This window comes from Ictalurus punctatus, chromosome 8 (assembly GCF_001660625.3).
Source record: "Ictalurus punctatus breed USDA103 chromosome 8, Coco_2.0, whole genome shotgun sequence".
Taxonomy (NCBI): Eukaryota; Metazoa; Chordata; class Actinopteri; order Siluriformes; family Ictaluridae; genus Ictalurus; species Ictalurus punctatus.
Genome location: NC_030423.2, coordinates 13,155,602 through 13,182,371, shown reverse-complemented (window position 1 = coordinate 13,182,371; position 26,770 = coordinate 13,155,602). Strand labels below are relative to the sequence as shown.

At 38.2% G+C, this 26,770-nt stretch overlaps 1 long non-coding RNA gene across 3 annotated transcripts in view; it reads left to right on the top strand.

Annotated features, from left to right (window-relative positions):
• LOC124628422 (uncharacterized) overlaps nt 1-26,770 on the top strand; it is a 71,493-nt gene that overhangs the window by 19,811 nt on the left and 24,912 nt on the right. For all 3 annotated transcript variants that reach the window (XR_008396837.1, XR_008396836.1, XR_006982943.2), the window contains one exon: nt 6,640-6,709. This is a non-coding gene — a long non-coding RNA (uncharacterized LOC124628422). The remainder of the gene's footprint in view (nt 1-6,639; nt 6,710-26,770) is intronic.

Sequence of the window (26,770 nt, the reverse complement as noted above, 5' to 3'; positions counted from 1 at the left end):
GATTCATGGTCCGAGCTGCAGTATCAGTAAGCTACCTATAGATGGCAGGCTTCATCATGGACAGCATTTCCTCTGAAGTTTTATTAGAATGTTGTACTGCTCTCTGAAGATTTTTTCACATGTGTAAGAGTCTCACTAGCATGCTCTCTGTGACTTGTATTTAATTTATCACGAGACAAAGCATCAAACTGAGATTGGATAGCACATTCGTAATTCATAATCCACTGACTCAGAGAACAGCTCTGACAGATATGCTAAATCACCATGCAGAACAGATGGTGCATAAGAGTTTTTCAAGTGAAGAAAATGCCTATAATAAAAAGCTGACAATCCAAGAAATATTAACTTCTTAAAAGGGACTGTCCATGCTGGCAAAGTCCATACATTTAAACACCACATACTGTACCTACAGAAAGGCGACATTAGTGTGTTCATTGAAGGTGTCATGGGTAGACCTGTCAAATATGTGGTGTGGTCAACTGGTCAACTGGACAAGTTCAATGCAGAGCTTGACATACTGCTGTCAAGCTGTCCACCATCCCAGATGATGGAACGCCTCTTGTGGTCCTTGGTGACTACAACATTCACCTAGACAAGCCACATGCAGCTGATTTTCTTGCCCTCCTGCCCATATTTGACCTCAAAGCATTTCGCCACCCCAGCAACTCACAAGGCTGGCAAACAGCTTGACCTCATCCTCTCACGTAACTGGACTACAAAAAAATCTTATTACTCCTCTCCACACCTCTGACCATTTCTTTATCCAGTTTTCTATTTCTCTCCCCTCACCCCTAATCTGCTTATGTCACAATCTTCGTTCCCTTTTCCCCTCATACATCTCCTCCATTGTCACAACCTCACTCCCCTCTGATAGCCACCGCTCCTCACTGGACTTAAACACCACAACAGACATACTATGTTCACGCTAACATCTTCTCTTAACATCACCTGCCTTAAACCTCCAGGACAGCTTGCATGTCACCCCTTAGCCATTGGCTCTCAGATGCTCTTCCTAACAACTCTACCAAGTTAAGGGCAGCTGAAAGGAAATAATGAGTCTTTATATACATGAGTCTTTATATAAATGAGTCACATGTACATTAGAGCACAGTGAAATTAATTTCTTCGCATATCCCAGCATGTTAGGAAGTTAGGGTCAGAGCGCAGGGTCAGCCATGATACAGCGCCCCTGGAGCAGAGAGGGTTAAGGGCCTTGCTCAAGGGCCCAACAGTGGCAGCTTGGCAGTTCTTGGGCTGGAACCCCCGACATTCCGATCAGCAACCCAGAGCCTTAAGCCAAGCCACCAATGAAATGGTGTAAATCAAATGATTCGACTGATCTAACCAATTACCAAACACTTCTATCGTCTTTTTCCCATAGCACCTCTACTGCAAAGCCAACTACTATCAGGAGATTGGCAGCTCTCCCAACACAGTCTCCGTCAAAGCAGTCACTCCACAGAGACTGCTCTGCTTTCCGTCACTGAAGCCTTTCGACTAGCAAGATCAACCACAAGATCATCTGTCCTCATCCTACTCGACCTCTCTGCTGTCTGTGACACTGTGAATCATCAGATTCTCCTGTCAACTGTCTCCAGCCTAGGCATCACCAGAACAGCTTTGTGCTGGGTGGAATCCTATCGCTTAGTCAGATCCTTCAAGGTACTGTGGAGGGGAGGGATTTCTGGAACTCAGCAACTCACAACTGGGGTTCCCCAGGGGAAAACTGCTCTTTTCTATTTATACTACATCTCTCATGGGTTCTCATATCACTGCTATGCTATTGACACCCAGCTCTATTTGTCCTTCAGCCTGATCATAATGCCATCTCAGAACGCATCTCTGCCTGCCTGTCTGACACCACAAACTGGAGGAGGGAACGCCACCTTAAACTCAACTTGGCAAAAACTGAGCTTCTTGTCACCCCTGCCTGCCCCTCAATCAACCAAAACCTCATCATACAGCTTGGTTCAATCACACTCAAGCCAACCAGGACAGCCAGAAATCTTGGGGTGACTTTTGATGACAACTTTACCTTTACAGACCAGATGTCAACAACTGCATGATCCTGTAGGTTCATTCTGTACAACATAAAGAAAATCAGACCCTATATCATTGAACAGGTTACACAGCTATTAGTCCAGACTCTTGGTATCTCAAAACTGGACAACTGCAATGCACTACTCTCAGGCCTCCCAGCCAGTTCCATCAAAACCCTTCAGATGTTTCAGAATGCAACAGCACGCCTTGTCTTCAACCAGCCCAAAAAACACATGTCACTTCATCTCCCCCCATTTCTTCTCCCTCTACCGGCTAAAGACCCACCTCTTCCATGAACGCTTTAATGTTCACAACACGTCTCAAAAAAGTTGGGATGGGGCAACAAAAGACTGGAAAAGTAAATGTTAGTAAAATTAACCAGCTGGAGGAACATTTTGCAACTAATTAGGTTAATTGGCAACAGGTCAGTAACATGATTGGGTATAAAAAGAGTATCTTAGAGAGGCAGAGTCTCTCAGAAGTAAAGATGGGATGGAAGCATATGTTGCTCTAAAACATGTATATGCCTTTCAGCATTGATTGTGCCAGATGTGCAAGCTGCCCATTCCATAGGCAGTAATGCATCCCCAAACCATCAGAGACGCAGGCTTTTGAACTGAGTGCTGATAAGCTGCCGGATGGTCCCTCTCCTCTTTAGTCCCCTTTAGTTTAGAGGATGAGGCTTCCATGGTTTCCAAAAATAATTTCAAGTTTCAATTTGTCTGACCACAGAACAGTTTTCCACCTTGCCTCAGTCTGTTTTAAATGAGCTTTGGCCCAGGGAAGCCGGCAGCGTTTCTGGATCATGTTCACATATGGCTTCTTCTTTGTATGATGGAGCTTAAACCAGCATTTGTAGATGGCACGGTGAACTGTGTTCACAGACAATGAGTTCTGGAGGTGTTTCTGAGCCTATGCACTGATTTCCATTACAGAATCATGCCTGTTTTTAAAGCAGTGCCGCCTGAGGGCTCGAAGATCATGGGCATGCAATATTGATTTTCACCCTGGTCTCTTGTACACAGAGATTTCTCCAGATTCTCTGAATTTTTTAATTATATTGTGTACTATAGATGAAAACATTTGATATGTTTTCTTTGTTCTATTGTGAATAACATATAGGTTTATGATATTTGCAAATCATTGCATTCTGTTTTTATTTACATGTATTTACATGTTACACAGTGTCCCAACTTTTTTGGAATTCAGTTTGTACTTTGATATGTCTACTTTAAGAAAATAAAGTAGAGACAAAACAGCATAGATATGTTTTTATTTAGGCTATTTTATAACCTTCACTTGGCAGTCTGACTGCAAAAATCATGTCAGTTAAGGAAGCAAGAAAAAGTCAGTCTACCTAAAGATGTCTAAAACATTGCTGGCTAAGTGTGCTTTTATTAGACAGTTATGATTTGATCATATTATTGGATAGCTATTTGACATACAAAATGTAAATGACGAGCCTAATTATATCATTTTGTGATCAGATACTGGTTGTCAAGATGCCTGTAGTGCTCCCGCAACTTCACTTCATCATCAAAACAGAGAAGTGCTTAGACACAGGATACAGACAATGGTGGTCACAGTTTGAAAAATGTTTAACTGACCTGTTAATTACATGCAAATTTAGCGAACAGAACAGAATGAATTAATCAGCAATGATTTCCTCACTAATGTTCGACTGAACAGAGATCAGTGGAGTGAAGAGAAGATGAGGCTCGTGTTTAAATTCTGGGAATTACTTTTATCTCAGGTGTTGAGACAGAGACTGGTGTGGATGATGCTGATAATCAAAGTGAGAACTCGAGTGAGAACTCATTTCCCATTGTAATTGTATAATTATTTAAAGCTTTTTTGGCAATGTTGCGTTTCCATATGTAGATTAGGTTATAAAAAGTTGAACTGGACAGGAATCTTTAAATACAATTTTCTTCCTTTCCACTTTTGTGAGGTAACCAGTATTAAAAATGTTACATGTTTGAGATACATGCAAAAATTAAACACATTACAGTTCTGAAAAACCTGTAGATTTCAGAACTACTGTTTATACTGTATACAAGAAATGTACTAGAAAAAAAATTGTGAAGATTTTTCTCAGGCCTCCACATGCATTCCATTATTTCTGACAAGGTACTTGGAGTATGAAATGTTCAGACTCATTTTACCCCCCACAGTGGAGTCAGAACACAGTGGAGGTTCACCTATTAACTTACATTTAACTTGTTTGTCACCAAACCCAATGTACGGATGGCTCTGATGGCAACCAGATTGACTTACATCAAAATCAAAATAACTTGAGAAGTACAATCATCATGTAAGAATTATAATACTGTATATTAATATATTATTAATGAATAAAAAACTGCAATACCATCTCTAACACAACATACAGCTTTCGCACACTTTTATTTCATTGTAAAATTTTCATTGCAAACATCCACTGCATAAATAAATCCTTCATAAAATAGTTTGTGTCAGTTTTCTGTTTACTGAGAAAAGTGTCACACCCAGCGGTTGGGTCGATGTCATGGTGGAGCCACCCAGAGAGAAAACCTTCTTGATAACATGTATTCTTATAATCATGCCATCAAAGACCAGAGTAAATGCTTATTCTGCACTGCAAGTATGTTAGGTTTGCTTCATTTCCCCAAATAAAAATCAACAGCAGGGTCTAGACCTGTTCATTCTCACTGTATAAACTTTTTTTTTCCGTTTGACTCATTCGTACTATTTTTGATGTCGACTGATTGTGGTGCCTACAAAATGGCCAAAGTAAGGGCAAAAATACACTCCAACAGGAAATGCTGTCACCCATAGTTTCAAGACAGTTTCGACAGAAGTTGCTACCGGACATAAAGGGAAGTTGTGGTTAAGCAAAATGACTTCAATGCTGTTAACTACTCTGTCACATCTTGGGTGGGGTGGGAAAGCGTAGTCATGTGATACATTTCTGCATTTTGTGGAGGTATAAAAGCAAGTGAGTTATTATTAAACCATCTTACAGTGCCTGATGACACAGCGGCTGTTTCAGTAGTTCTGCCATCACGTATCACTGTTCTCAGTCTTTGTTAGCGGTGCGTGCTTGCTTGCTACATTTATAGAACTGGCTTGTAAGAGTATATTAAATGCAACATTTCCTGTGAATTCAAAATTCATGTTGTTATCTCACTGTCTCCTCAGAGTCTAGTTCTCAAAAGTGTTTTATATGTACAAATAGTCTAAAGTTAGAACAGTTGGATTGTTTGTTAGACTTCTTGTAAAACCCAACATTAGTTTGTTTGCCTGATGGCTTTCAGGATAACTGGGCATCCATTCCTTCTATTGAAAGCCAAACATGACATGCCAGCAAAGGGAACTGACAATAATATACATCTCTGTATTTACATGTTATTTAGAAACAGAATGTTCCTTGAACTCTCTGAACAAAACAAGCATTGACTTCCGACACTAATTTTAGGGCATTCGCGCCAGACAAGAAACAGAAAGCAGAGCAATAAACTTTAACTGTGTCTGGAACATTCAAGATATGCATGACATTTACAACAGAAACCACACAAAATGCAACTGCTGAACATTCCCATATTTCTACAAACAGAGATGGATTGATCTAGTGCACAGATAGATTACTTTTCACTCAATAAATGCTGACTGAAGTGAGTTTTAAAGAAATCATGGGATCCTTAATTAAGTTCAAAGAGAATGCTATTTTTGGGGTCTTCACACAACACAAAAATGCCATTTTGAGTTTTATAATTAGCAAAAGTGACTGGGGGTCAACAGGTACATAGACAAACTAAGAATTTTTATAAAATAATAATAATAATTCTATGAACAAAACTTCCGATGCTACTGTTTGAGCAAATTAAATGTTTGATTTCTCTCAAATCCATACTAGCACATTATTATTCAGCAAAGGGCAGCACAAAAACATTGTATATATATATATATATATATATATATATATATATATATATATATATATATATATATATATATATATATATATGTTTATAAAAACTTGTACAAGTAGTTTACTGTTTGCAGCTGACAGCCCTTGTTCTGTGTCTTTATTGTCCTGTGTATTCATTGTTCTGCTCTGTGTATTTTTTTTGTCCTGCACTCATCTCACACTGTTGTGGGTTTGCACTTTATGCAGTCTATACTTGCATACTGTTATATATTGCACCATGGTCCTGGAGAAAGGATATTTCATTCCAATGTATATGTGCTATATAGAGGAATGACAATAAAAACCCACTTGACTTGACTTGAAATGTTTTCACATTTGGTCAAATAATAATTTTCGCCAGTAATTTCATTACAGTAAACAGAAGCAGGTTAACCAAACTGTTGGACCAAAATAAATTTGTCCACATTGAACTTAACAGTGGATTCGCTCTGTGTGCAAAATAACAACAATAATCCAGTCACATATTGTCATAACTGTAACAGTTCCAGTTAAAGTTGTCGCTCAGGTTGTTGTATAATCAACTACAGTTAAAACCCCAAGGTCCATTGCTCTTGTTTTTGTATGTGCAATGGGAAAAAACAGCATGCGTGCTTTCAACAAATTACCTGATGCTTGTTTTGTCTCCTTAGGGAGGCTTGGGACAACGAGTTTCTCTCTGTCAGAAAGAATTTTGAACACACCACTAGTCTTACAGCTATGGTAAGAGTCAATTAAGGCTTATGGCTAGTTTACTCCATGACTTTGTTGTGATTTGGCTGGTCTGACAGACTTAGCATGGCGGGAGGGCAGCCAGCATGTTAGAAGCACGTGTATGAGTGTGTGAGTGATCCAGAGAAAGCAATGGGCCTCTTAGGTGCACCTGCAGAGTTACTTTCCCTGCAGGCGTTGCCCAGAGTTTTCCGTTCAGAGGGGAAGGAAAGGCCACAACGTGACCATCACCAAAAGGGGCTGCCATCTGCACATGAAGTTGTGACCAGCTGCATGGAAAAGCTCTTTCCTGTCTTTCACCTTTCTCCTCTTTTTTCTCACAGCATGAATTCACTAATCTTGTCAGTTGTACAGTATTCACTTCTCTTGGATTAACATGTCCTGTTCGTCTGACTGGCTCACATGCAGTGCCACCTGCTCGAGTACTGCCCGGATCATACAGAGCGCAGAGTGACAGTGGTGTCTTTGAGGTTCTTGTTACTCAATGCATATATAATCTCATATTTTCTGCTGAAGTAAGGACATCACTCAATGAGTTTCTCAGACACAATAAATTCCTTTTACACAAATATAGTTATTTGCATGCTGGGTAGTTGTCTTAGACACGCCATTATGTGTGTTGGTTAAGTAACACCTAAGATGTTAGCTAGGCCCAAAAAGACACCCTTCACAAAATATGAAATGGGGCACCGAATGGTTTATTGCCTTAATGTTCACATGCCAAAAAAATTTCGTCATAGACTCCAGATCCACCTTAACCCTGACCAGGATAAAGTGGTTACTGTAGATAAATAAATGAGTGAATTAATTAGTAGAGTTTAAATTCATAGGCAACTCTAGCTTCTGTCACACCTTATTTATACTCACACATGGTAGATCTAATAACTTGTTAACTACAGGGTGTTTCATACATAGAGGACTGTGTTTGCCAGTACCACGTTGGTTGTGCCTTCGTCAGTGGATGTTTGTGGACGTCCACTTCTTAGTTGGTCCACAACACTTCCAGCCTTTTTGAGTTTGTTAATGTTTGGCAACAGTGTCATGTGTGATGTGCTTGCCGTGTTTCCTATTAAAGTCCATCGCAACCTTGCAACAGCTTCCAAGAACCAGTAGCCAAATATGAGAATGATTTCAATATGTTCTTCTTTTTGTCAAAGGCATTTTGTCAAAGGCATCTAATATAAATAAATTATTAAAAATTTTGGATGGCATTTTGCTAAAAAGTGTTATATTTCACTATGTATGGAGACTTTTGGGGAACCTTGTATATCTAGCATAGCTGCCCAGGCTTATAAGCATTCATACAGTCAATGTTTAAGCAGGATAGGTGTGTTTATTATTGAGCGTGACTATAATTGTTTTACATTTAGCCAAGTTCACCATTTATAAAGATTGTGCCCTACTGCAGGAAGTGGGAAGGGCTGGGTGTTAGATAGTGCATCCTTTTCAAAGTACACAGTCACGGGTTTATTACCCCCACCTAAGATGCGTGATTTAGGTAATAAAGTACCAGTTGCCAAATATGATAATGTGAGAATATGAGCCGTATGTTATTTCAATGGAATTTATTCTAAATTCTTGGAAACTATTGGAACAGCTTGGAAATTTGGATAATACTAATACTAATACTAATACCAATAATAATAATAATAATAATAATAATAATAATAATAATAATAATAATAATAATGGCATTAGAAACATATCTAAATAATTCAACTGATTTGGAAAAAAAAAAATCTAAATCATGAACAATGAGTGGAATTTGCGTGGAACAAAACTTGCTTTGGTACTTTATCATGACATTCAGTGACCAGTAGGTGAGCTCTTTTCTGTACTTTCTGCCTTCAGAGGCCTCACATTGCTCCACTCTCAACACTCAGAGCAGAGCTGAGACTGAGACAGTTGTGGCTTTGATTACATAATGCACGTCTCAGTGTTTTTGATGTGATCTTTACGGTGGCCGAAAAGTGCAAAACAAAACATAAGTTATAAACACAATGACAAATCTGAAAACACGTTAACAAGTCAGACAAAATGGAAAAGGTAGGTATATTTTGTGAATGGATTACTTACCACTGATTGGACGACACATCGACACAAACCTTTCTGAAATTAAGGTTGTAGTATAGTATTATTTATACTATTTGCACAAGGACTATTTGTAACTATTGCACTTTCCTACATAACTGGTACAGTCTATTACTGATACTGCTGCCCATAATCTTGTACCTTCTTCTACTGTAAATACGCTTTAACTTGTCATATTTATTGTTATTTGAATTTCTGGTTAGAGGCTAACTGCATCTTATTGTTTCTGCATGTGTACCCTGCACAGTGACAATAAAGTTGAATCTCATCTCAAAAAACAGTATGTTCCATTGATACACTGTATCCATCTTGAGTGACATGAAGAGCTGTACTGGCATAAGCTTACTGCCATTAAGCAGTACACCATGTGTAAGGATTGTGCCCTACTGCAGGAAGGGGAAGGGTTGGGTGTCAGATAGTGCTTCCTTCTCAAAAGTACACAGCCACAGTTTTAGTATCCCCACCTCAGATGTGTGATATAAGTACTAATGTACCAGTAGTTAAAAAAAGATAATAAATCTGAGAATATATTTTTTTTAATTTCATTGTACAAACCTGCACGCAGAACCTAATAATACAAGAAATATATACCAATCCAGAATCACTAACAATTATATGCATTAAGCCATTAGATAAATATGAAACCAATTAATCTGATTTGTATATATATATGGATAGATAGATAGATAGATAGATAGACAGATAGATAGATAGATAGATAGATAGATAGATAGATAGATAGATAGATAGATAGATAGATAGAAAATCATAAATAAACAGTGGAACAAACCAAATGATCTGTAATACTTTGCGGTGTTTCCCCTATGCTTGGCTACTTCACCATGAGGTGCAATGGCTTCTATGACCAGTAGGTGAGCCCTTACCTGTTCCTCCGGCCTTTCTAATTAAATAGGCCTCTCTCTTCTCAGCTGCAATCTCAACACTCTGAAAATTTATCATGCAAATTTATAAGTTTAACATACATAAACATTAACTTACAATATATATTATATAATGTATAATAAATGCCCCGAAAAAGACACCCATGAGAAAATTCTGAATGGTGCACTGCAGGTTTGTTTGTAGCAATGTTCATATTAAAGACTACATAGACTAGTTGACTTTTCCATTCAGTAGACACTGCTGTGGGGGGCAATGGACTGCACACTTAAAAATAAAGCATTTTCAGCACCAACGGTGCTGCAAAGAACTTTTTTTTTTTTTTTTTTTTTTGGCAAGAATCATTTTTCATTGTATAGGGTTCATGAATTGAGCCATATGATTCTTTGGAAATTAAAGAAGTTATTTATGTTTCATTATAGGTTCTTCAGAGCAGTGTATTGGTTCTTCAAGGTATCATACATTAACAGGTTAATGGCATCACTCTTAAGAACCTTACATTGGATCCTTAAAGCACTACTAAGTTTTTTTTAGAGAATTTATGATAACATGGTTCCTTGTGATACTGCTGTGAAGAAACATTTCTGGTTTCATTAAAGCACCAGCAAATAGAAGGTTCTCTAAAGAGATTAAAATGTTCTTTGTGCAACTGCAAAGGGTTCTCCTATGGCATCAGGCTGAAAAACACCTTTTTGACTCTAATTGGAACCTGTATTTTTAATAGTGTAGACTAAACAGAAAGGCAGATGGTAAATAAAGAAGCTAAATGTACTTTCTCTAGGTTTTGCTGTGACCTGAAGTCAAGTGATGACCTAAATGACACATAACTGCATTTCACAGAGATGAGAAATTCCTTTTTGACAAACTGAGTGAGTTGCAGACACATTGGTAATTGCCTTAGCCAACCCCAATATGTATGTCAGTTAAGTAATACCTAAGGTCACAGCCTTTGGATATCAGAGGAATGTAGGCCTGATAGACGTATTTACTGATGAAGCAATGAGTGAAACTGTAATAATGTAAGTGTAACTGTGTACTGTATGGATCAGTAAACAGATGCTGTGTCCTAAATTCCCATTTTGTAATTTGCACAGCAGTGAGGACTTGCTCACTGTATATCATATATAAGCACTTATGAACTGTTATCTGAACTGAAATGTTGGTCTGCAAAGATGAAATGCAACCTGCGCTACTGTTTCTATCTTAACCCTCCAAATACACTGACAAGACAGATTTAATGATACCCAATCACAGGGCAATTACAACTCACAAAACAATGTGTTTTTTAAGTAAAAGCTCTTACAATTGAATACATAAAAGAAGACAAGAGCAGTACATCTACACATACCTACACAAATGTTTATTTTTATGTACTCACATATCAAGGGTTGCACAGCAACTTAATATTTGCACTCCTCTCAAGCTTAATTATCACATCCAGATAACCGACTGAGAATACCACTGATATCAAACCCTGATCAGTGTGACTATGATATCTCACTGCTGACATCACACACACACACACACACCTTTTAACATTGCTGGCTTTGTGTCTGCTTAGCTCTCACACCAGGAGTTCCCTACACAGCGCACACTTCTTCTTTTATCCACTTCCTACATGTTTTAAACAGTTGACTGCTGTGACATGTATTATACCATCAATACACACGGTCCAGCTAGCTAAAATATCAGATTCTGTTCTGGTAGGTAAGCCCTGGATTATCTGAAAAATCCATCTCTGGAGCCAGAAAACAAATGAAAAGAGATTAACTGTTTGACTTAGTCATCAACCACATTAAATATTGATGACCAAATGGAATTAATGACGTTTTTGCACCTCCTTAGCACATGAATGCCAGTGGTCCCAATGGAAAATGTTCAGCTCAGTGAGAGACAGTGCAATGTTCTGTTCTTGTTCTTGTGAATTAGAATATCTTGAACTGTTCCACACTGGAACAAGATTGTAAAGATAGTGTTATGAATTTATAAATGCTGTCTATTAGTTTATCCAATATAACTTTAGCTTATTTTCCAATTGCACACTGCTAACAGATCTAGATGATAGGCATATGATATAATATTCTGTATAATGATAGTAATTAAAAGGTTGCTTGATCATCAATGGATTGTCTATCAAGTGAATAATAAGAGTCTTTATGTCCCGGTTAGCTGAGACAGTACAGCTCCACCCGGTTTCTTCCTCCAGGCCTGTGCTATTTTACTCAAAGCCAGTTTGTGTCAGTTACATGACTATAATCAAATCTCTAGCCTTTAGCTAAGTCAAGCCTGTAGTATTGCCAGCTAGGTTCTTAGATAATCCATATCTGTGTTGTAAAATAAAACCGTGTAGGAACAAATATCTCAAGGGTATATAGGTCTTGTATGAGTGACAGAAAGAAGATGTCACTGAGATGCCTCTGAGGTGCAAAAACATTTAAGATGAGACGTCTTCCACCATGAGCAAAATAAAAGCCTACATTTTATTGCTGCAGAAAGAAAAAATATTTTCATTGCCAATGCAATGACATAACACAAATATTCAAAAGCCGCCATTGTCGCATGCATGTATTTCCAACTCACTGATTGATTACTTCATCTGATGAAATCCAAATTGTAATGATAAGAATATAAAATACTTCTTTTTAATAATTAAAAAGAGCATTTTGGCTCCCAATTGGTGCAACAGAACAGCGTTCACGCTATCACTGGGAGACTGAGAGTTAGAATCCCAACAATGCCATGCCTATTTATGTCTGGGAGCCAATGAAGCATAATTGGCCGAGCTCTCTTGGGTGGGAGGGATGGGATACACTCTTTCCCCTGTCAATCACCACAACACTAGCCAATCGTGGGCGTCTATGAGCTCATGTGTGAGGAAGAGTGAAGACAGCGCTTTTCTTTTAAAGCAGAGGTCAGACTAGACTGAGCATGCAAAATTTCTTCAGAGACTGCTCCAAATAAGGGCGAGCAAGTGGATAGGACCTCACATGGCAATGTTAAAATATACTATCTGTTCCTGTATGCAGCAATACCACAATGCAGGCAACTTCTCTTTTGATGTTGATTTTATATTCTTTTAAAGCTGTATTGTATAAAACAGCATAAAACGGGATGATACAATAGCACTATAATTGTTCTGAAGAGGTCACACCATGACGTATCGATCTTCTATTGGTCACACATCTTCACATGATACAAATTCGCAAGTCAAACTTGAACTTTTGAAAGCAGTGCAATGCGAAACTTCTTCACACAAAGCTTGCATTTCTGGTCTCCAGCATTCGCATACATATGAATGGAAGTCGATGGAAATTTTTCATACTGAAAGTCTAGCGTGACCACCCCTTAAGTGTGTTACGCAGTGATGCAGCATGAGTTGCAAAAAGACGCAGTTGGCTTATTTCACATGTCTCAGAGGAAGCAGGTTGGTATCTGTTGTATGATAGAGGAGAACTGGCTGGTTGGAGGAAATTAAGGAAAAAATTGGGGGAACCTTCTATTAAGAGAATGCGTTTTGTGTTTCCAGATGCCTTGTTTTCACTGTCAGGTTTAAAACTTATTAAACTAAGCATATTTACAATGTATCTATAACCCCAATACCAACAAATTTGGGATAGTATGGAAAATACAAAAAACAAACAAAAAGAGTCATGTGCCATGAGCACTGACACACCTCCATACCATGACAGGCGCTGACTTTTGGACCTGATGCTGATAACAGCTTGGATGGTCCTTTTCCGCTTTGGCCCAGAGAACACAACCGCTGTTTTGTCCAAAAACTATTTAAAATGTTGGCTTGTCGGACCACAAAACACGCTTCTGGACAGTGTTGGTGTAAGGCTTCTGATTTGCATAGTAAAGCCTTAACTTGCATCTGTGGATGCAGCAGCAAATGGTGTTGACTGACAAAGGTTTACCAAAGTATTCCAGAGCCCATGTCAGGATATTCATTACAGACCCATGACGTTTTTTAAGACAGTGATGTTTGAGGGATCGGAGATCACGCGCATTGAGAAGTGGTTTTCGGGCCTGTCCTTTACCCACTGAGATTTGACCGGAGTCCTTGAATCTTTTAATTATATTGTGCACTGTAGAAGTGAAATGCCCAAAATGTTACCAATTTGTCTTTGGGGAATGTTGTTCTTAAAGTGCAGGATTATTCGCTGATGCATCTGCTGGCATTTACATTTATGGCATTTGGCAGATGCCCTTATCCAGAGCGACTTACATTTTTATTTAATTTATACATCTGTGCAGTTGAGGGCTACGAGCCTTGCTCAAGGGCCCAACAGTGGCAGCTTGACAGTGCTGGGGTTTAATCTCATGACCTTCCAATCAGTAGCCCAATGTCTTAACATTGCAACAAAGCTGGGTAACAATAGTTGAGGGAACAATAGGTAAGAGTATATAAGACTATAAACAAAACAATAAAAAATACTACAATTATTTAAACACTATATTTACAGACAAAATATATAAATATAACTATATAAGGCAATAAATTCTTTTACTTTTTTATTTGCTCCAGCCATTGCTTTTTCTTTTGTTGGAATCTCGGTGTTCGAACAGTAAATAGTGCCCTTAATTTAGCTATGTCCAATCTCTGCTATCCTGTAGTGACCACAGTTTTTGCAAGTATTGGTCTACTTTCTTCTAATATACTGTATGCACGTGGTTGACATGGCGCATGTTGTTGGATGGCAGAAGCTGGAGGAACACTGCTGGGTTGATGTGAGCATCGCAGAATGGTGTGGAGTGTTGCTGGGCTAGGGAGTGGTGGTGGCTGAGGGTCTAGGGAAAACAAACACACTGAACATGGGGTTAGGTTAGAGAGCAAGCGTGACAAAAGTGCTGGGCCCAATGGGATTAACATGGGCTGGGTCCGTGATGCCTGGAGGTCAAGGAAGCAGATGTTTCTGGGCTGCCCACTTTGGTCTGATCCCCAACCCCCCCAACCCCCCCCCCCCCCCCCCCCCCCCCCCCCCCCAAGTAGGTCTGGGGGAACATGGATTTGATGCACCTCTTATATCTTGCTTGGAATTTATCTATGTGTAACATTAAAAACACTGTGTAAATTGACAAGCAATCTATAAATTACATTGTATGGCAGATTTTATATTAACATTTGCCTATACATACCCTCTTAAAAAGGTCATGCCACTTCTTCTGGCGAGAAGCAGGTCTGTCACCACACTCCTATTGAAAATGAACACCTATCATATCACACTGCACTGACTACATTGACATGTTTTCTCTTATAAAGTAGTACAAATTCTACTGTTACCACTGCCCCAGATTGGTGAGCCTCAACCCATCCTTGCTCTTGAAGGACTAGGCCTTTTTTGGAGGCTCCTTATATAATATGATTAGATGATTGCCTCACCTGTTTCACATCACCTTCTTATTTTAACTTTGTCACATTGCTATTAGTCCTAAATTGCCCCTGTCCCAACTTTTCTGGAACATGTTGCATGCATCAATTTCAAAATAAATGCTTATCTTAAAAAAAAAACTATGCAGTTCATTAGAGAAAACATCAAATGCCTTGTCTTTATACTTTTTTCTTTTTAAATACAAAGTCAAAGTACATTTACAAATCACTCCACTTTTTTTTATTAGCATTTTCCATACTGTCCCAAGTTTTTCGGAATTAGGGTTCCGAAATGTCTCTCTCACACTGCGTTAGTGCTGGTGGGATTGTGAACTTTCAGCAGTAATATGGAAGGATGGAAACATGGTCCGGATGGAGCGAAACGAGAAACGTGACCTTTCAGGATGCTGAGATCAGCTAAGCTGTCAAACACAGGATGAGGCTGAGATAGTAATATCTGGCCTTTTCCTTTCACTTTCATTTGCTTTCAAATGTGATAAATCATGACAAAACACATCTCGGTATAATAATTAAAAAAAAAACAATACTTTGTAGGATTTTCTATTAAATAAGGCCCAGTATATAGAAATAGAATGTACAGTATATAATGCTGATGCTGCAACAAATTAATCAGTTTAAGGAAAGCTCATATAATGAGAACAAACCACATTCATCATTTGAGCAGGAGATGTTTTATTAATAGCATAACCTTCACTGTTTAATGGACAGAATATATAATAAGCTTTGCCCATTGTTATAACAACTGGAAGCTGTTTGGAAGCTGCTTGATCAAAACATTGCTCAGTAGTTTTATGACTCAACTCCCACAGTTAATCAGTTAGAAGACTATCACGTCTATGAATCTGCATACAAATACTTTTTTGCTTTTCTCCCCAGCCTTTTCTTTTACAGCCCTTTGCCTGGACTTACGCCAGTGACTGTCCTCTGAACCTATCTGGAGCAAACAACACAGTCTAAGTTTGCTTAAATGTTTTTTTGGCGGGGTTTTGACATTGTTTTGCCAAGCTTGATGCACTTTCTGTTTTTCTCCATATTTACACTGAGAATCAATCATATCAGTTTCTGCAAGCCTGCAAATTTAAGTAGTGTTTTATATCTAAATTATATAAATTAAGTTTATATCAATCTAGATAGAAAAGTATTATACTTTCTTTATTTACAGGTGTTTTGAAATCTGCAATATGTGAGCTTGATTTGCTGGTATATTTGGGTGTTTTTACCGACCAGTAATTGTGCACTAAATATAGAGCTTCCTTTCCTATTTGGAGAGAGCTGCAAATAAGACACAGATTGGCTTTTTCCACATCTCAATCCCCTCACATTGCCAGTCTTTTACGTCATCACTTGGAGAGTGGAAATGAGAAGAAAAAAAAATACAGCTGTAAGAAACTGACTTGTGGTCTCTTAGGAAGGAAAAACAGTGATGCATCAGCAGAAATATTTCAGCTAAAAGAGAAAACAGACTAGGGTGTAAAAAGAAGCAAATGATACTTTTACTTTTCTTATATATCTTTAAAAAAAAAATGCTATGTTGTCTTATTTACATAAGACCAACATATCAGACGGAACACTGTGAATTATTAACAATTTGGCAACTGTTAACAAATCAATAAATACATTAACTTTGCCATGTCAGCAATCAGGATCTTCCAGACAGAACAGGGTTTATAATGAACTGCAGTCAGTGGTGTTGTTTTCCTGCAGGTTTGTCCAGATTTGTTCCATGCTACTGATTAAACTAAGGCAACTTTAAATGTTTCTGATAGGTACAATCTTACACAAGCATTTCATTAAAATGTGTATCATTTATTTGTTTGCTTGTTCGTTTGTTTTTTTATGGACACATAAAGGTAGAATTGTATGTTTTTGTTTGTTAACCAAAAAGTATAGACATCTAAAGTTACTATATATATATATATATATATATATATATATATATATATATATATATATATATATATATATATATATATATAGTTTTATTTATTTAAATTAGTTAGCTAGTGTTTGTCTGCTTATTTGTTTGGGCAGAGCAGTTTCCCTCAGTGTTTTGAATGAATATTAAGGGCATGTGCTGCAGTGCAGCAACACTTTCACACATTTTTACAGCCACACTTGACCACTTGGCATTTACAGCACTTACACTATTAAGGCTATATGTGGACCATCACTAAAGATGAAACTCCTCTGGCATGAAAATAAGCACTACTATGTTTGACTTCCTACCTGTTAAGGTTTAGGAGGCTAATTTTAGATGGAGCTCTGTTTCTGATTTTTTAGGCACTGATTTTGCACATGAGAAACAGGATGTTCATTCATTCATGGTTGGGTGTGTTCAGCTAGCAGATGGGTGTCACACAGGTTTATGTGATGGCACAAGTGTTTGAGAGAAAGCGAGTACTGAGTGTTGTGTCAAGGTCTATTTGATTAACTATTGTGCAAACCAGTGTTTCGAAATGGTTTTAATGCATGGTCATGTTAAATGCTTTAACTGTCTGTGATTATGATATGTGTTATGTTTTATAAGGAAAATTCAGTCATACATTGCAACACTGTACTGTTGACATATGAACTGAATGCCAGGTATTTGAGATGACAACAGAGCTTGTGTGCAATACCTACCTTTAAGGAGCTTGTCTTTATTGTGTACAATAATCTCAACATGCTTGTCAGTAAACAGAGACACTTCATTTAGAAGCTTCACTTATTCAGAGTTCATCTCGGAATAACAAACTTTGCTTGCACTTCGTGGAGTTGCTGTCTTTTATCGTAGATTCGGTATGCAATGCATCTCAAGCCCTCATGGAGTAAGAGGATTTCCAGTTATAACATTAACTCAGTTCTCCGAAATACTCATAATCTTTCTTTACACTTTAAGTCTAGCTGGTATGGTTACACATTAACTTGGTGCAAATCAATTTTTTTTTCTAAAGAGAACCTTTTTTAAATGCAAACTGCTTGTTTTTCCCTACAGCAAAACTAATTTGCTAGAGCAAATTTATTTCTCTCCCTTTCTGAGTATCAGTGGTGTCTCAGAGTATGCCACAGAAGGAGATATATTAAGCACGGGTGGAGTTTATTGGGCAGAGCTAGTGGGAAAGGAGCCAAATGCACACTGAAAGAGTAAGACATGATGTGTTTTTCCATAATAAGGGATTCCCTTAACTACAAACCCAGACACACTGAGCCATGCATGTTTTTCTCATTGAGAAACAAAAGCCTGGGTAACACAGCTCTGACTCATAAGAGGCAAATCACAGATTTCAGTTTCACTCGGCAAAGGCAGGAAGGGACTAGGAAAAACCAGATCTAACTGGTTTTGGCTTGTCTAGATGTTTATGTGCACTTACTGTATAGAGCACTAGCTAATGCTCAAGCAGTGAAGCCCCAACGTGCACATATGTAATGCACTCGTGCAGCTTTCCTTTTTCATTTTAATTGGTTATTTTATTTATCTCACGTTATTTTTATTTTTATATCTAAACACAATATGGGAAAAATTCTTTGACTATCTTTTTTTTTCTTGTTCCCTTTTTACAGTCATGATGTCACCATCTGCCTATTTCTTCTAAAAAAACTTTTGTCTTGGTTGAGGATGGTTTACACTATGCTTTAGTTTTCCACCATTATTTGGGTGGGTTACGTTCACAAATGAGTCATGGTTAGAAAATGTCAAATTGGTTTAAACAGTGTTCAAATTTAGCTGCACTATAACCTTAACTGTTTATTAAAACCCTTTTCAGGGAACGTATGAAATGAGCCATTGAAAGTAGGTGTGAATATGAATGATTTCACTGTGAGCTCCATCATCATACTCAAAATAACAAAGAAGCATGACATAATACTCTTATGTGTGGGTCAGACTCCAAAAATGGGCGTAGGCAGTGGTATGACATTCTAAGTAGCCAATCAGCTTCTCAAACTCATGACTTTTCTTCCTGAAGCAACGAGTGGTTGCATGAGAGGAGGCTTTAGCAAATGTTTCCCTCAGCATTTGGGTGTGATGTGGTCATTTTGACACAGGAAACTGGGTTTAGGGAGGAGGGAGACCGTTTAACACATTGAGGAGTGTATGTTTGGTATGGAGAATTTCCATGCTGCTTGGATCATTTTGGAAACTGTCTAAGCATAAAATCCAGGGCATGGCAAAAATACTTTAAATGAAACAACTGTAAAATTAATAAAAAATGAATCACTTGTACTGTAAGCAAATCACTTTTTGCAGACTTTTTCAGCCGTGTCTATAAATGTGACTCTGCTATACACGAATGAATTCAACGATTTTGGTTTGACTTCTAAGAAATGAAACTCTGCAGCACCTGGAAAATACATGTATACATATAGCGTGTAAGTCTACACAAGAGCCCCGACTGTCTGCGTCATTAGTGCTGAGCCACTTCCTCCTCAACTTCCACCTCTCTGTGTGTATAGCTAGAGCCTATCACCATGGGAACGGTGTCCTAGTGCACAGAGACAAAACTTTGTTTTGATATGACCACACCAACGGATACAACGATAGACAGTTCATGCATACAACAGCGCTGATTTTGGCTCCAATCAAGCCAGTTTGAACAAGTTAACAGCATTTTAACAAGTTAAGAGAATCAATGCACAGCAACTTTCTATAATTAACATAAAACCAGAGGACATGTTTGCAGCCAAAGTCTCCTTTGACTGATTTGCAGTTAGATTTTATTTGTGTTGTTTTTGTTATTTTTCATTATAGTTAGACAATGTTTGTGTTATTGAGTTTCCCAAATGAAAATACATTATCTTGAATGGTATAATGGTGCAATAATTTGAAATCCATGTGACTATAACTACAATAGCTAAATAATAATTATAATATTATATTACAGGAGCTTAACTGTAGACAGTAGTGATCTCTTTCTATTATTCTCATTCTATTATTATTAATAATAATAGTTAATAAGTAGCTGGGGGTCTCAGGCCCACACTTCATGAACCACAGATAAAATGGTGGACATCAGTATAAGCTTTGAAAGTAAGCTACATACAACCCTGGGGATTTTGCTGTATAGTCTCAAGTTACAGTGAGTAGTAGTTGCATTAAATTAAGGAGGTTGGTCATCATGGTTGGCTTTTTTCCTGCTGTGACTCAGGGGCTTCCCCAAAGAACACTGTTCAACTAGACTGTAGATATTTTCTTAAAGTAGACTGTTTAACTAGACTGTAAATCTCTCCCAATCTACACTGTTCAGCTAGACTGGAGATCTTTCTCTGAAGTACATTGTGCAGCTAGACTGGAAATCTTTCTTCAAAGCACACTGATCAACTAGACTGGAGATCTTTCTTCAAAGTATACTGTTCATCTAGCCTGTAAGCTTTCCCCAAATTATACTGTTCAGCTCTAGATCATTCATTCAAGTACATCATTCACATACACTGTTCAGCAGGATTGAAAGTCTATCTCCACACCCTATATTTCCACTGAAAGAACTGCATCAGGATGGGTGTGAAAGGGATTGAGTGAAAGCACTGATGACCTCATCTGAACGACTTGTAGGAGCCTGTGTGAAAACCCTGATCTCCATAGGATGAACATTAGGAGGTAGTCTGTAAAAACTTATAGCCTCTCAGGATGGATGTTAGATTGAATGGAGGCACTGATTACCTCCTCAGGATGGCTGTTAGAAGATTGTATGACATTACTGATGTCCTCACTATTAAGGAACCACTGATGACTTGTTAGGATTGTTTGGAAGATGTCAGGAAGCTCTGATGAAAGACGCCAAGTGTATCCTACACAATCATGTCAGAGTGACGCCATGTGCTTCCAAAGCGCACTACTGTTTATAGAAATGTCCTCCCACAGATCACACTTTATACAGTAACGACTGAATGTATCACCTACTCAAAGTGAGTGACGTTCTATGGGTTGGGTAAAAGTCTTAGTCACTGCTTTGTATACAGGAGATGGACTTTGCAATCCACCTACAACATGAATTAATCCAGTATAACACACCTTTTGAAGCAATATGATATGTTGTTAGTCATGCAACAAATATAATGTGACATTTCACTATGCCATCATCAGACCGAAGAATGATGAAATGTTAGATGTAGTTACAGAATACAAAACCTGAATTGTGTTGATCAAAACATCACAATTCATATGTTCAGAAGGGATTAGCGCTACCTTATAAGGAAGGTGTAGCATGGATTATCTCAAATGACTGTGTTAAAATAAATATTGGGGGTGGGGGGGGTCTCACCTAGTGACACTGTTAAATGAAACAGTAAAACATGTATTGCTACACTGAAAGTAACTGTCTGTAAGCTTTCGCTTTTACTACTTGATGGAAAATCCCTCTGGTTTTACATGTTTTTCATGTTGTTCAGGCCTTCAGGCAATTTTAGTGGCAAGCAACTCTAAATGGTATCGAAATGTAATCTGCTATAATCCAGACTGAATACTCTGTGATCATCTTTACATGACAGTCCTCTTTGTGTCATTGGCATTTCCTTGTTTATACCCGGCTGAACCAAATATCAGCTGTCATTACTACTGGATGACTTTGTAATATTATCTTCATGGAGTCCTGTTCAAGTGTCGAATTTAATTTAAATCCCCTTGACCTGAAACGAGTCTCCTGACACTTCACAGAGCCTGTGTTGATTCTCAATAGCTCCGTTGCTTGCTTTGGAGTAAACCAGCCAGCAAATATAGAACAAAAAGGCAAAACTTTTCTTTTTTATGTTTAAGGCAAATGTGTTCTTTTAATCTAGGCTCTGAGACTTGTCTGGGCAATAATTTAAAAAAAGAACCCTTCCATCAATGCTGTTGCTTCTGTCAGCCATAAACATGCTATTGGCAGCTGTCCATCCCTTCTGTGGTGTTTTCCATCCATCCATCCACCCATCTTCTACCGCTTACTCCTTTTTCAGGGTAATCATAGGGCACAATTACATACACACTCGCATACCCATTCATACACTACGGACACTTTAGACACACCAATCAGCCTACCATGCATGTCTTTGGACTTGGGGAGAAAACCAGAGTACCCGGAGGAAACCCCCGCAGCACGGGGAGAACATGCAAACTCCTCACCGAGGTGTGAGGCGAACGTGCTAACCACTAAGCCACCGTGATGTTTTTATTTTGTTTTATAGGCTTGTTCAAGTGTCAGGCAGTGATGATGTGTGATTATGCCTTGTGTAAAGAGTTGAGTCCCGTATGAAACATGAGTATGCTAATCCTTTCTGCTTGCATGTTAGCAGAACACCACAAGCAGTGTGAAACAAGAGGTTGCCAAGGGTGCATCAAAATCATGCAGGTTTTAAGGGGAAACACCAGAAGTGACTTTTAGAGTCAACATGAAATTATATTCACAACGTGCCTGAAGCATTTCATAAACTGATGTCCAAACAATGTTTTGTTTTGTTTTGTGACGGATATTGGAAAATAACATGCACTGGATTTCAGGTGGTTCTTAGGATGGATTTGGCCTGTTATTGAGACTGATTATAATGTAATAAAGCGTGAATGATGTGCTTAAATCCTGTCACATTTTAAGATCAATATGCTGAAGGTGGATTCAACCTTCTCAGTGTTAGAAATGATCTATGTAAACTGATCCGACCGTCCTTCAGCCGATTAGCTGATGGTTCAGCTGATTACACGAGAATTACAGTATGTATGTATGTTTTTTGTGAGAGTTCAGACATTTCTTTTGAAGGGAATTTAGTGGGCCACAAAGATTTCTTGTACCACAGTAATTTACAATCCATTCCATATTTACAGTGCTATATTATGTTTAATTAATCTGTTGCTTAAATGCTGTAAATATTCCCTTTTATAACACGCTCCTCAAAATGTTCATGTGATCCTCATTGTTTTCTGGGAAGTCCCAAGTTTGTACAGCAGGTCTATACAGTGCTATCACCTCCTTATTTCTTTCAAAAGCATTCATTTAAGAGAAACAGAAAGTGGTCCGCACCAGTGAGCATGTGACCAGGAAGCAATGTTGCCTCAGAGCATGTGCCTAGTTGCTTAAAGCACTGCTGTGTTCAAACACTGTTGTCAAGTGGTTGTCAGTGGCAACGCTGGCTGTGTGTGCCATACCAATGAATAATACAAGTATGTCAACTTGCTTAATGCTTCATGACTCAAATCACCCTCTCAGATCAGTCAAATCAGATGTGAGATCTGTGGAATGTGATATGCAATACTGAACATGACATCACACACAAGTGCTCATTTTTTAACATTTATCGGCTGTTGAACAAACTCAGAGAGTATTAGAGCAAATGGAGCAAGATGTGATATCTTCTTCAGTCTGTGTAAAGCATAACAGTGTACAGCCATGGCTTCTGGCATAAATAGCAAGCATAAGTGCTTGAATTAGAATGAGACAAGCTGTGCTAAAGGGCCTCTTACACAGATGAGTGAACACACCATACTCCTATTAGCACCAAACCGCCTGCACATGTGTTTAGGAGTCAGTGTGGTGTCCCCTCAGCCAGCCGAGTCCCCGCTGACACTGATAATTGCTAGCTGTAGTTTAAGACACCTGACCATGTGATTTTGCTCCATATGGCATTGCACTATCTGCTCTGTGACCCTACCACCATTAATCAGACATCTCAGCAGGTCACTTAGTTATTACATTTTTCTTCATTTGACCTTACTGACATCAAAACTAGCCACTGAACCAAATTACTTCAGTTTATAACCAGTTTGTGAGCAGTTGAAAATGAACCTTGTATAAACTAAAATTCCCAATTTTCACTCCCTTTGGATTCATCTTTTTTTTTAATCATTATTTTAATTCCATCTTATTTTGAGCTGCCTCAGATGTACAGTTGTGTGAAAAAGTAACTCCATCCTGATTTTTTTCTGTTTTTGGTGTATATCTCATACTGAATTGTTTCAGAGATTAAAACAAAATCTAAGATAAAACAAAGGCAACCTGAGTAAACACAAAATGGAGTTTTTAAATGATAAAGATATTTACTGAACCAAAAAAGTTATCCAATACCAACTGGGCCTGTGTAAAAATGTTTTTCCCCCATAGTTAGTAATTCCTCAAATCTATGAAACTGCATTCATAATGTGGTTCAGCTGGACTAGACACAACTAGGCCTGATTACTGCAAACCCTGTTCAATCAAATGAACACTTAAATAGAACATTTTCAACCGCATGAAGTTGGTTAAAAGGTCTTACCCAGTAACACTAAATTGAAAGAAATTCCAGAAATAAGGAGGAAGAAGGTGATTGAAATTCATCAGTCTGGGAAGGGTTACAAAGCTATTTCAAAGGCTCTAGAACGCCAAAAAATCACAGTGAGAGCCGTTATCTCCAAATGGAAAAATTCGGCACAGTAGCGAACCTTCCCAGAAGTGGCCGGCCTTCCAAAAGTCCTCCAAGAGCACAACAACTACTCATCCAGCGAGTCACAAAAGAGCCAAGGACAACATCAAAGGACCTACAGGCCTCTCTTGCATCAGTAAAGGTCGCTGTTCATGACTCCACTAACAGAAAGACACTGGGCATGGTATCCATGGAAGAATGGCGAGGCGAAAACTACTACTAAACCAAAAGAACAATAAGACTCATCTTAATTTTGCCAAAACACACCTTAATGATTCTTAAACCTTTGGGGAGAATGTTCTGTGGACTGATGAGTCGAAAATTTACTGTTTGGAAGACAGGGGTCCTGTTACATCTGGAGTAAACCAAACACAGAATTCCACAAAAGGAACATCATACCTATAGTCAAACAAGGTGGTGGAAGTGTGATGGTGTGGGGATGCTTTGTTGCTTCAGGGCCTGAGCAACTTGCAATAACTGAGGGAAATATGATTTCTGTTCTCTACCATAAAATCCTAAAGGAGAATGTCCAGTCTTCAGTCCGTAAGTTGAAAAAAAAAAACCTCATACTAGCGCTGGAGCAATTAGGAAATTAGAATGGGAAAATACTTTTTCACAGCACTGTGTGTATCAGGATTTTTTCCCTACTGGGCTGCATGTGTGTAGGTGGTGCAGGGTTGGAAGGGTTACTTTAAAAATGTATTCTGTTCTTCTTTTTGTATACCACTTATCCTATTGGTTCACAGGGAACCTGGAGCCTATCCCAGGGAGCATGGGGCACAAGGCAGGGTACACCCTGGACAGGGTGCCAAGCCATCTCAGGGAACAATCACATACACATACACACACTACAGACACTTTGGACATGCCAATCAGCATACCATGCATGTCTTTGGACTGGGGAAGGAAACCCGGATACATAGGGTCATGGCAGGAATCAAACCCCCAACCCTGGAGATGTGAGGTGAACATACTAAGCACTAAGCCACCATGCGCTCTAGAGCTTAAAAACATGTTCAATGTTTGGGTTTGTTTTAAGAAAATAAATAAATAAATAAATAAATAAATAAATAAATAAAAGATCACTGTCCCTGATGCGGGGAACATTACACAAAAGTTAGGGTGACCATATTCTGGTTTTCTAAAAAGTTGACACCTTTTTTCTGTCTTAATAGCATTCATAACAGTGTTATATATAAATTCCTACATTGTTTTGAATGTCCATGGAATAAAATAAAACATTAGATGCCATTAGTGTACCTTCTACTCCTTCTGCCATCATTTACACATTTAAATGGCAATCTAATATGAAGCAATGTAATAACATGAAATTAAAAATGACCTTACATGGCCATGGACATTGTTTGGACTCAGGATAATGGTTGAAAGGCAGGAATTTGGACAATACTTGCTGCAAGCCTTTTATAATTGACCCATTGGTGCGCAAGAAGGCGGGAATTACAGAGAGGGGTTAAAGCAATGCAAAAACACGCATACGTTGCAATATTAAACCATAAGCACGTCATAATGAAAATAAAGCCTGGACATTTTCTCAAATTTAGAAATCCTGGCCAGACACTTTTTTAAGGTCTGAAAAAGAGGACATATGGTCTTCCTAACAAAAGCATTTCAGAGAACAATTTGTGTTCATGTCTATAAATTAACTTTGTGCAAAAAAATTTGCGCATGCACCAGAGGTTACTCATGTGAGCCACGACTGGCAAGAGAGAACCATAACTATAATCAAGCAGCTGTCTATATTGTGTTACGTTAAACAATTTATTTCTTTGGTTTTTAATGAAAAAAAAATTATCCTATTAGTATTCCTATTTTTTCTGAATGTACCTGTAATCTATTTACTTTGTTTTTGGCGCAACTGTAACGGATTACAGTTACCAGTTTTTTTTAATCCTGATTACCTAACACTGTTACATGTATTCCGTTACTCCCCAAGCCCGAGAAGGAGCTTGTGTAGAAATACATGCTTTTTTATCAGTATTACAGGGAAGTGATTAACAACCTAGCACTCAGCAGTTTTAACCTTCAAAACTCAAACACAACATGAAGATATGGCAACGAGTTTGTAAAACAGTTATGATAACCGAAGTTAACCAGCATATATCTGGGAGATTTTCTTTATACTTAATTATACTGTCGTGATTAATGAGATATTATATTAGTATAATATAATTAGTATAATAATCTAGCTAGCTAACTAAATATAACTTCACATTTTTAGATGTATACTGTATACAGCTAGATTTTTGTGTCCACCATCTGACTACCTATATTTTTACAGTTCAACTACCAAATATAGTCAAAGTTCAGTT